This window comes from Alosa pseudoharengus, unplaced genomic scaffold (genome assembly GCF_046254945.1).
Source record: "Alosa pseudoharengus isolate Yale_2024_CS ecotype anadromous, Long Island Sound unplaced genomic scaffold, YU_APseudo_1.1 YU_APseudo_1.1_scf_18, whole genome shotgun sequence".
Classification (NCBI taxonomy): Eukaryota; Metazoa; Chordata; class Actinopteri; order Clupeiformes; family Clupeidae; genus Alosa; species Alosa pseudoharengus.
In genome coordinates, this window is record NW_027468650.1 from 9,279,870 (window position 1) to 9,292,355 (window position 12,486).

Sequence of the window (12,486 nt, forward strand, 5' to 3'; positions counted from 1 at the left end):
AATTGTCAATGGAGAAATTGCATTGACTTTTTACATCCGGCATCGGCTGTGGGCGGGACTGTGCAGCTCTATAGGCGAGTTCGTCTTGCAGCAGATCTGTGCAGATCTGACTTGATGTGATGCATGCTGGGTTGAACACAATGCATACTGGGATGGACGCAATGCTTGCTGGTTAGAAATTCTGTCCGACTTCTGTCAGCCGGGGAGGGACTTACCGCCGTGACACCATGTCACATGGCCTTAAAATATTGCGGGAGTCTTAGCCTGCAGACAGATCTTGCCTAGCGTTCACGGGCTTCGGAAAAACCTTTCTCCGAGTGAAAACATCATCATTCCGCGTCATTTACGTCACCTAATGTGTGAGTCAGAGGTCGGAAACTGGGGCTAGATTTTGCTAACAGAGTTGCCCAGTTAGGGGCTCGTCATCACTTTTGTCGTCACGTTGTAGTTCGTTTGTAGTCCATGTGGCCTTTCATGTCCAACAGTTTTAATGTAAACTTGGGAATTTGTCCTTTTTATCACTTGAAAAGCTGCATATCTTTCTTTCACGAGCATCTTACACTATATTTTAAGCAAATACAGTTGTTTGTTTAGGATTAGTGAGTGTATGTTTTAACCTTTGTTGTGGCATCCGTGTTTGTCACAAATTCGATGGCAAAGCACTTGAACACTTGCTGTCGGAAAAACAAAGTAGCCATGGGGGCGGTCCTTGTCATTCCGAGGTGCTCTGACCTAGCGTTCATGGGCTTCGTAAAAACCTTTCTCCGAGTGAAAACATCATCATTCCGCGTCATTCACGTCACGTAATGTGTGAGTCAGAGGTCGGAAACTGGGGCTAGATTTTGCTAACAGAGTTGCCCAGTTAGGGGCTCGTCATCACTTTTGTCGTCACGTTGTAGTTCGTTTGTAGTCCATGTGGCCTTTCATGTCCAGTTTTAATGTGAACTTGGTAATTTGCCGTTTTTGTCACTTGAAAGCTGCATATCTTTCTTTCATGAGCATCTTACACTATATTTTAAGCAAATACAGTTGTCTGTTTAGGATTAGTGAGTGTATGTTTTAACCTTTGTTGTGGCATCCGTGTTTGTCACACATTCGATGGCAAAGCACTTGAACACTTGCTGTCGGAAAAACAAAGTAGCCATGGGGGCGGTCCTTGTCATTCCGAGGTGCTCTGAATGCACCATTAATGCACCATTGCAGTTGCCTTCCACGAGCTGCACGAGCTGAAACACGCCCTCATGACGTCAGTTCAAAGACGTGATAGGGCCATTTGGGAGGAATGTCCTCATGACGATTATGACTGGAGGCTCATGCTGCTTCCTTATGTTGGAATATGCGAAAATAAACAGAAATCGAAGGGATACCTTCTTATACGTGATTTCTGCAACAATGGTAGGCTAGCCTACTGAAAACGTTTGGATATTCTGTTATTTTCTGCTGTTGGCTAAATAGATAGACACACATAAGGGAAACACTTCATATTTAATTTATGTGCTACAATGCAGGCCTGTTAACTGTATGACAACAGTGGTTTATTTAAACTACATCATAAGAATTTATTTCGTCAATCATCATGCTCATTTTAATGAGTAAGAATGAAAGTTCTGCTGTGTTTATTGCAAACAACATTCCGCGATATCTTCCGCGAGTCACGTCAGGCAGACTGTAGCCTTTCTGTCCGGGATGAGCTGCCCTCTGTTGTAGCTCCTCCCGGCTAGCCTCTGAAGATCACGTTTACGTAGAAAGCCAGACGAAAGTCAGACTCAGGCAAGACGAACAAGCCTAGTTTCTCCCGAGACATGTCGGCGTACCTGGATGATCCATACGACATTGGAGCCCAAATCGTGAGGGACTCTCTTCGCAGGGCGAGGGGTTTTAGAGACCGCCAGAAAATATAGCCTACCCGGACGATATTCTCTATGAAGATATAGATTGTCAGCCGAGGGAATTCGTTATCTTTGTCAGATGATCTAGGAAGACGTCTCATAGCAATGCCCGTACGTGGACATTCATGTATTCAATCGGTGATGCAAGAATAGCCTACTGTGTCCTAAAATAAATCGGACATAGGCCTATGCTGAACATCTGAGCAATAGCCTAAAATAAATTGGACATAGCCTACAGTAGGCCTAATAAATAAAAATCACCATTTTAACAAACTTGTTGAATTGAATGTCATATTACTGTACCCTGCACATAAAGGCTACACATTTCCACAGCACCAGAATCCGACCGAATGCCTCCCTCAACCCCCTCCATAATCGGCCTTCCACTATTATTTGCGATGGCCAACTCCTCTGCTACTGTAAAACACTCTGGTGCCTTTCCTCCTCGAAGACACCTGTTTCTTGTTAGCTGTAAAGCAGAGGCCAAGTGAAGGCTATAAGCTAGGCCTACATGTTTTCATAATAAATAAATATTAATGCAAGCTATAACTATATAAACCTATAGGCTATTCTGAATAATGTTTTTGTGTTTCATTTTCACCTGCTGCCATGTGCGTTTGGCAATGGTTTTGCATCTGAAATGTTCACAGGATTAGGCATAGGCTACACTAAATCAGTCAATGGGGGCTACTTAAACATTCAATTATCCTTATTACTGTGATCTATATGCCCACTTCTGAATTGGGTTGCATCTGTAGGCCTTTCTATGAACTCAAATTAGGCTATTTAATTATTTCAACTCATTTCAGACATTCCGTAAGCTACTAATCCTCCGTAACACATATTTGAAGAACATGTGGGAATAAAACTTTACTTTTAGGCATTTAGGCTACCCGATCTGTAATACGTTGCCAACAGCCTTGCTTTGCTCACTGCCGACGTATTTGATTTTTGTCGTAGAGTGGGTTTTAATTCCTCATAACTTGTCATAATAATTGTGCATTCCTCATCCGTAAAATAAGGTGATCGCGTCATCATTGAAAGTGGTGACTTGTGCTGCAACCCGCCCCTTTTATGTGAACGCGCACAGGTTAACCCCGGCTCAACAAATCAACTTCATAATCAGCGTCGTAGTACCGATTAACACCACTTAAGATAACCAGGTTTTGTCAACCCTGGTTTAACAAAGTAACCCTGGGTTACATCTGGGTAGGTTAAGCTCCCTTCGTAGTACAGGCCCCTGATCTGCCCGCTATTTATTTTTTGATTTCTTAAAAGATTGAGCTTGGTCTGGTGAAAGCTAGACTAGCCATGGACCTCAGTTACACAATGCAAGGGAACATGAATCAGCCTATATTTGCACGAACAATAACGGACAACAGTTCTTCAACTTTGGCCCGTTAAAATGTGTATGAACAGTCTAGCGATGCATTTCATCAAGGCCCATTTGGACATGTCAGTTATTTGCACCACTGGTTATATGTAAAACAGCATTTCGTTTCAGACTACTTAATTTGTGCATTAACAATAACGTTTCAGCCTACTGTTACTTAATTTGTGCATTGACAATGAAGTATTACATGAACTAAAGATGACTAAAATCTTATGTAGAAGAAGAAACATTCACAAAAAATCCATCCATCCAAAAATGACCTTTGTTTTTGATAGCTGTTGAAAACGGCATGGAACTGACAGAGATGTTTTTGTTCATAAACAAACAAACAAACAAACAAATAAATACATAAATAACATTATGCTGATACCTTTTGCTTTTCCCAAATACAATGTAGCCTACAGGTGTAAGTGACCTTTCATCAATCAGTTGCAATGGATGAACTGTGATGAACTGCCCTACTTGTGATTGTTTGAGATTTTAAAGGTTTTATAACAATGCTATATCTTCTTTGGCTATTCTACAATCTATTCAACTTTTCAGCACCAGTAGGCTACTTTCTGTGCAGCCGCACACACACACTCAGGCATGCCAAACAAGCATACACAAAAGTTTCAAGAGTGGGGGATGGAGTAAAATATGGAGACAAATTGAAGTGTGATTTATTTTCGCGGAACGGCTGTACAGGACTGAGCGGCGGTCATATTTTGTACCGCTATGCGGTACATCTAGTTTCTTTAAACATACCCAAAACTTGTTTTAAGCATTAATTAACTTGTAAAATGGATGAATCCACAAAAAGTGTTATTATTATAAGTGTTTTATTTTCTAATTAGGCTACCATCAGGAAAGTAACACCAATGACAATTTGGAGAACAAACTGATTTCTTTTTTTCTTCTTTTTCTTTTTTTACAAAATTCCTGCCATGTGACAGACCATGTCATCAGAAATATTAAAATCACTTAATTATTAAACATACTTATACTGCACACTTCTTCAAATGACCTTTTGACCTAAGGGAAACTTCAAAGAGTCTGTGTTTTGAGTAACACCGATGATGTCATTTTTTATTTGATATTATTCACATTAATAATGTAATTTTACCATTTCAAGGTTCTACCGATTTTATGCAGTGTTAAAGTTAAATGTATGAGATTTGATTTAAGAAAAGAATATGTTTAAATGAAAAGTACAAAGCTTAACTGTGATGTATGATAAAAAGGACAATTTTCAGGACCAGGCATTTTTTAAAATGTAAAAAAAAGAGGAACATTAAAAAAATAAACTCTATCTTATCATCTCAAGGACAGTCTATATTTATTGAATATATACAATATATGTGATTATTGGGACAAGTTCAATTATTTAGGGGTATGCAAAAGTAAGGGACAAACATTTTCACCTTTTTTGTAGAATGACCCAGAACTTCCTTTACTGAACAATATTTCACAAGGTCTAAATGGCCAACTCCTGCATTTTGCTTTTTTTTTTTTTTTTAAAGCACTTTTGCATTAGAATCATTACTTCTTCTTTCCAGCAGAGGTGGATTAAGTACACAATTCCTTTACTTATTAAGTGAAAGAAAAGATACACCTTGTTAAATATTTCTCCAAATACAAGTGAAAGTTGCTACGTCAGATTTTTACAGAACTACTTGCTTTTAAAAATACTTTAGTGTTCAGAAGTACAAGTATTTGTCCTTTTTAATGTATTTTTTAGTTTATTTGGTAGGGTATACAGTACATCATTTGTTCAGTCATACATCCAACAAAAAACATTTTACCCATTGTCTTTGCAACTGTTCAAATGGATGCAATAATATACATTTTAAATCATTATTCATTCTCTGTTCACAAATCTAAAAACATTTTAACTGCCCAATACAAAACCAGATAACTCAATTTTGAGTAGATTATTTATCATAAATGTAAAGATCTAGCTATGTGGTGAATGTCAGGTTAAAGCGATGGTTCGGAGTAATTTCACCCTAGGGTCCTTTGCACCACCCGAGCCAAACACCCTCCCAGAACCTGTTTTCCCTTGGTCGAACCCTGGTCGAGTAGCGCTGTCAGAAACTAATGAGTTTCTGCAGGCGTAATGGAACCAACTTTTATCTCGTAAATTACCCCACTAATAATGCCCTGAATGGTACGAAACTTCTACAGTATGTTCTTTACTCATAAAACGAGGCATTGAAAAGTTTGTAGGTACACCAGGAGTTTATTATGACCGCCGCTAGCGAAGCTAGCGAAGCGGTCATATAGGGATTGTCAAAGTTTTTTTTTTTTTTTTTTTTTTTTTTTTTTTTTCCCGTCATCTACTTCCTGAAATTTTGGTCAACGATACCCGGGGCACCGAAACACCGGGGCACATGAAATTTGGTGGGTATGTAGCCCCACTAGACTTTTACGGAAAAATTTCGTTTGGTCCCCGGGGGCCACTCCCCCTCCGCGCTGGGCCCCCCAAAACCCAAAAAATGCAGTTTTTCCTAAATAACTACCTGAACCGTGGCACCGAGGATGAAGAAATTTTTATGGTATGTTGGTCTCAAGGGCCCACATCAACTTAGCCCATAATCACTCATTTGTGATTTGCACCCCCCCGGTAAAAAATGAAAATGCAATATCATTCTGCTTTAATCGCCCCTCTCTTCAGTAAAGACGTTCAGAACTGCACCAAATTTTATGTGTATGATTAACCTGACATTCTCTGGGGGTATGCCACGTTTCGTAGAATTTCATCCATGGGGGGGGTCTAAAAAATTAAGTTATGTGTACATTTAGTGACTCTACACTCATTGGCCTGTAGATGGTGGTGCACACATATACACATGCACACACACACACAGGCACCCACATACTATCGGTATTAGAACGGCTGATACATAATTACAAATTCAGTAGGATTAAAAGAAAGCCAAAATAAATATTCATCATCATCATCATGGCTGCATTTCCAGTATTGGCGATAAGTAGTCGTTTGTCCACTAGATGGCGCATCGTTGCAGTGAGACGTAATTTTGTTGGAAGTTAATCTAAAGTGGGTTAGAAAGACATATGCTTCCTACAAGGACAAGACTGTAGGCTACAGTAGTTTACCAGAGAACGTCTAAGGGTAGGATGATTTCTGCATGAAATGTAATTCCCATTTCCTCTTGAAGCCGAAATGAATCTGAGAATGTTTATCGGACATGCTTGTTTTTTACTGCAGGTAGCTACGTTAATCCTATCAATAGCAGAACGTAGGTAAAATAATGTTACCGTTAGCATGGTTGAGTGATGGAGGCCAATTTGATTATTGATGTATTTGTAGAAAACCATAAATGCGTTTATAGGCTACCAAGCAAATCGATAACAGCACTAATTGTATCTTTCGACTGTCATATCATTTGCTTATGACCATAACCTAGGCTACTAACAGGAGCTAAGTGAGTTAGCCACAACACGTTCGCTACGTGATGGTTTTTTAATGGAAAATATATAGGCCTAGGCTACCTGAAAGATAACCTGTCTATGATCCCGTGATGATCTACATCTCCATTTAAACCAGATGTTTTAGAGCGCACGTTGAGATGTATTCAGGGCAGGGCTGTACCTACACATATTTGTTGCACGTGCTACAAAAATCATTCTTTGCGATGGATGATTTAGTACCAACGTTACACCGGTCAGATACAGTTTTGCCTATGGCTATTCCGTGAGACTGAGGCGCTTTTTGTTTGTTCGAAGTGCGTGTTTAGGGTGTGAGAGGGGAGTCGATGTGCTTTGATTCCAGCTTGGTAGTTGTAGTCTATGCGATTAAAAAACACGTGTGTGTGAAGTATCCAAACAATGATAACGCTTTCATTATGGCTGCTTTAGCCACAGACCTTGAGTTACTGTACAGTGGGTTGGGTTCCATTTAGAAGTGTCCACTTCATTCGCCCTTTCCGTGATTCACAGCTACGTGAAATGTATTACTACTGATATGCAAAACTATTAACTTTTCGCCAAGAGGTGGCAGCTTGATACTGTAAGGTGTAAGCCATTGGTTCCAACGGAGATTTTATTTGGGTCGCCAGCATAGCCTGGTGACAATTTGTGTTGTGTAATAGGCCTAGCATAGGGCCTACCTTATATAGCTTATAGTTTGTTAACAGTCACGGTTTTGTCATGCAATGTCTATGCATTTTTGCATTTAGAATAGCTCTAAAACCGGGGGGCGAACACGTCGCAGGGGGGGCGCCAGTGCGTGGATATCTCAATCGCAAAATTAAACAATATTTCTATCGGGCGCCTACCATGGACTAGGCTGGGTGAAAATCAAAAGATTGCGTCAAAAGATTGAGCTTAACCATGGACCTCATGGTTGCAAAATGCAAGGGAACATGAATCAGCATATTATTTGCACAAACAATAACGGAGAGTAGCTCTTCAACTTTGCCCGTTAAAATGTGTATGAACAGTCTCGCAACGCATTTCATGAAGGCCCTTTTGGACATGTCAGTTATTTGCACCACTGGGTAAAACGGCATTTTGTTTTAGACTACTGGTATTTAATTTGTGCATTGACAATAAAGCTGAATATAATTTGAACTAGATGACTAAACCTATGCATATGTAGAAGAAGAAACATTCACAAAAATCCATGACATGACCTCTCTTCTTGATAGCTGTTGAAAACTGCATGGAACTGACAGGGATTGTTTTAGTTTAATAATAAATAAATAAATACATTATGCTGCTACCTTCTGCTTTTCCCAAATACAATGTAGCCTACAGGTGTACCTTTCATCAGTCCAGTTGCAATGGATGGACTATGATGAACTGCCCTACTTGTGATTGTTTAGAGATTTTAAAGGTTTTATAACAATGTTACAGATTTTTTGGCCCAGAAACAAATCTATTCACCTTTGCAGCGCCAGTAGGCTACTTTGTGTGCGGAATGTGTGCAAACACACATTCCAAACAAGCATACACAAAAGTTTCAAGAGTGGGGGATGGAGTAGAAGATGGAGACAAATTCATTAATATGATTTATTTTCGCGGAATGGATGTGCAGGACTGAGCGGCGGTCATATTTTGTACCGCTACGCGGTACATCTAGTTTAAATAACACTTGTCTGATGGATGCTACCAGAGAATGTCTAATATGGGACTATCTGCTACCAGAGAATGTCTAAAACTTTCACTCTCGGAACTCTTCCGGTGTGGTACTGCATCTAGGGGCGCTCGCGGGCGAGTCCAGAATGAATAGAGGTCTATGGAGCTGTACCCCTCAAAATCCACTTTTCTCGGGATATAATTTTTTTTCAAGTAATATTGTATTCGAAAGGGGAGGCAAAGACAATACACTTGGTTGAGTATTATATTTTTTAAAGTCAGTTAATTGTTCTAAAAAGCCTTTCAAACGTGTCAATGACGTCATTTATTAGCATGATCATAGCATAGCATAGCATCAATGCTAGCGTGTTATGGGCAACAACGACCCAACCTGTAAGAAAACGAAAGGACATGACTCCCGGATTATTTATTTTTTTAACTTTATTTTTATTGGTAACAACAAATACACACATAGAGAAAGAACAAAAAGCAAATAAACAGACACACACACAAAAAAATATATAAATAAAAAAAAATAAAAAAATAAGGTGGCCTATAACAGGAGGGGACATTCATACTCTACAATTTTGTTTTAACTTATGTCTACCTTCAATTCATTTTGTAACCACTTTCCCCAGTTCTTTTCATATGATTCTTCTTTCATTTTTAATTTGTATGTTATCCTTTCCATCCCTTGGATTTCCTCAATGATAGTACACCACTGTTTACAATTTATATGTTTGCTTTCAGCCAATTCTTAGTGATAGCCTTCTTACTCGCTATTAGCAAAATCTTTACTAGATATTGGTCCTCTTTGGATACATACTCTTCCAAGTCTCCTAGGTATAAGACCTTACATGTAAATGGAATTGCATAACCCAAGATCTCACATAAAACGACATGTACCTCTCTCCAAAAAGGCTCTATATTCTTACAGCGATTATTATGACCACCGCTAGCGAAGCTAGCGAAGCGGTCATATAGGGATTGTCAAAGTTTTTTTTTTTTTTTTTTTTTTTTTCCCGTCATCTACTTCCTGAATTTTTGGTCAACGATACCCGGGACACCGAACCACCGGGGCACATGAAATTTGGTGGGTATGTAGCCCCACTAGACTTTTACGGAAAAATTTCGTTTCGTCCCCAGGGTCCACTCCCCCCCCGTGCTGGGCCCCCCGAACCGCAAAAAAAGCAGTTTTTCCTAAATAACTACCTGAACCGTGGCACCGAGGATGAAGAATCTTTTATGGTATGTTGGTCTCAAGGGCCCACATCAATCTGGCCCATAATCACTCATTTGTGATTTGCACCCCCCCGGTAAAAAATGAAAATGCAATATTATTCTGCTTTAATCGTCCCTATCTTCAGTTAAGATGTTCAGAACTGCACCAAATTTTATGTGTATGATTGACCTGGCATTCTCTGGGGGTATGCCAAGTTTCGTAGAATTTCATTCATGGGGGGGGTCTTTAAAAAAATAGATTATGTGTACATTTAGTGACTGTACACTCATTGGCCTGTAGATGGCGGTGCACACATATACACATGCACACACACACAGGCACCCACATACTATCGGTATTAGAACGGCTGATACATAATTACAAATTCAGTAGGATTAAAAGAAAGCCAAAATAAATATTCATCATCATCATCATCATCATGGCTGCATTTCCAGTATTGGCGATAAGTAGTCGTTTGTCCACTAGATGCCGCATCGTTGCAGTGAGACGTAATTTTGTTGGAAGTTAAACGTGGGTTGGAATACAATGGCCGCTTCCTACAAGGACTATAGTTTACCGCAGAGAACGTCTAATAAGGATAGGATGATGTTCACATGAAATGTAATTCCCATTTCTTCTTGAAGCCGAAATAAATCTGAGGATGTTTATCGGACATGCTTGGTTTTTACTGCAGGTACGTTAATCTTATAATATCAATAAGGACCTAGGCAATGTTACCGTTAGCGTTGGTTGAGTGATGGAGGCCAATTTGATTGATTGCATTTGTAGAAAACTATAAATGCGGTTATACCAAGCAAATTGATAACAGCACTGTAATTGTATCTTTCGACTGTCATTTGTTGCACGTGCTACAAAAATCATTCTGTGCAATGGAAGATTTACCAACGTTACACCGATCTGATACAGTTTTGCCTACATGCGTGAGACTGAGACGCCTGTTTATTTTGTTTGAAGTGCGTGCAGGGTGTGAGAGGGGAATCGATGTGCTTTGATTCCAGCTTGGTAGTTGTAGTCTGTGAAATTAAAAAGCACGTGTGTGTGAAGTATCCAAACAATGACACCTTCATTTCATTATGGCTGCTTTAGCAACACACCATAAGCTACTGTGTAGGCTAGTGGGTCCCATTTAGAGGTGGCTACTTCATTCGCGCTTTCCTTGACTCATGGAGCTGCGTGAATTTTATTACAACTTTTCGCCACGATATGGCAATTTAAGTCCGCTTGATACTGTAAGGCTTAAGCCATTGGTTTCCAAAGGAGATTTTATTTGTGTCGCCAGCATAGCTTATTGACAATTTATGTTGTAAATAGGCCTACCTTATAAGCCTACCTGTAGCTTAAGGAAGCTAACAGCTTTCTATTAGGATCTAGTTTGTTAGTTACAGTTTTGTCATAACTCCCTGATGCATTTTTGCATTTAGAATAGCCAGAACGTGAACAATATCGGGTGCCTATGGACTAGGCTCGCTTGGTGAACCCAGCCTGATCTGCCCGCTATTTATTTTTTGATTTCTTAAAAGATTGAGCTTGGTCTGGTGAAAGCCAGACTAGCCATGGACCTCAGTTACACAATGCAAGGGAACATGAATCAGCCTATATTTGCACGAACAATAACGGACAACAGCTCTTCAACTTTTGCCCGTTAAAATGTGTATGAACAGTCTAGCGACGCATTTCATCAAGACCCATTTGGACATGTCAGTTATTTGCACCACTAGTAAAACAGCATTTCATTTCAGACTACTGTTACTTAATTTGTGCATTAACAATAACGTTTCAGACTACTGTTACTTAATTTGTGCATTGACAATAAAGTATTACATGAACTAAAGATGACTAAAATCTTATGTAGAAGAAGAAACATTCACAAAAAAATCCATCCATCCAAAAATGACCTTTGTTTTTGATAGCTGTTGAAAACGGCTGAGATGTTTTTGTAAATAAATAAATAAATAAACAAATAAATAAATAAATAACATTATGCTGATACCTTTTGCTTTTCCCAAATACAATGTAGCCTACAGGTGTAAGTGACCTTTCATCAATCCAGTTGCAATGGATGAACTGTGATGAACTGCCCTACTTGTGATTGTTTAGAGATTTTAAAGGTTTTATAAAACATGCTACATCTTCTTTGGCTATTCTACAATCTATTCACCTTTTCAGCACCAGTAGGCTACTTTCTGTGCAGCCGCACACACACACTCAGGCATGCCAAACAAGCATACACAAAAGTTTCAAGAGTGGGGGATGGAGTAAAATATGGAGACAAATTGAAGTGTGTTTTATTTTCGCGGAACGGATGTACAGGACTGAGCGGCGGTCATATTTTGTACCGCTATGCGGTACATCTAGTTTCACTTTTGATTGATAATCCATATCCATTTTGCGAAAAATAAAATAAAATCTGAGGGTTTCTGTTGTTAAATAGGTGAAAACAATAAATTTAGCCATGTAGCTCCATAGGACCCCATGTAGTTTGGACTCGCCCGCGATCGCCATCTAGGTGAACTGCAGCCAAATTCGGTACCTCTGTGAAGCTGGCCCCCCATGTTACTCAAAAATGATTAAAAACACTGCTATTCGTTTGTGCTGTTAAGGGTTTTAAAGTAATTAAACTTTACATTTTTCTGGCCAGTGACGTCACTCAGCCCCCCATACTTGTCCAAATTTCCCCAAAATAGTCTCAATCGTTTGTGCTACGTTTGTGCTCATTTGTGCCGTTAAAAGTAACATTTGTGCTACTATGTTTTTTAAGATATTCCACGTTATTTGTTACACGTGTGACGTCACTCAGCCCCCCATCAATGTCGAAATCTTTCCAAAATGGTCTCAATCGTTTGTGCTAGGTTTGTGCTGATTTGTGCCGTTAAAATAAA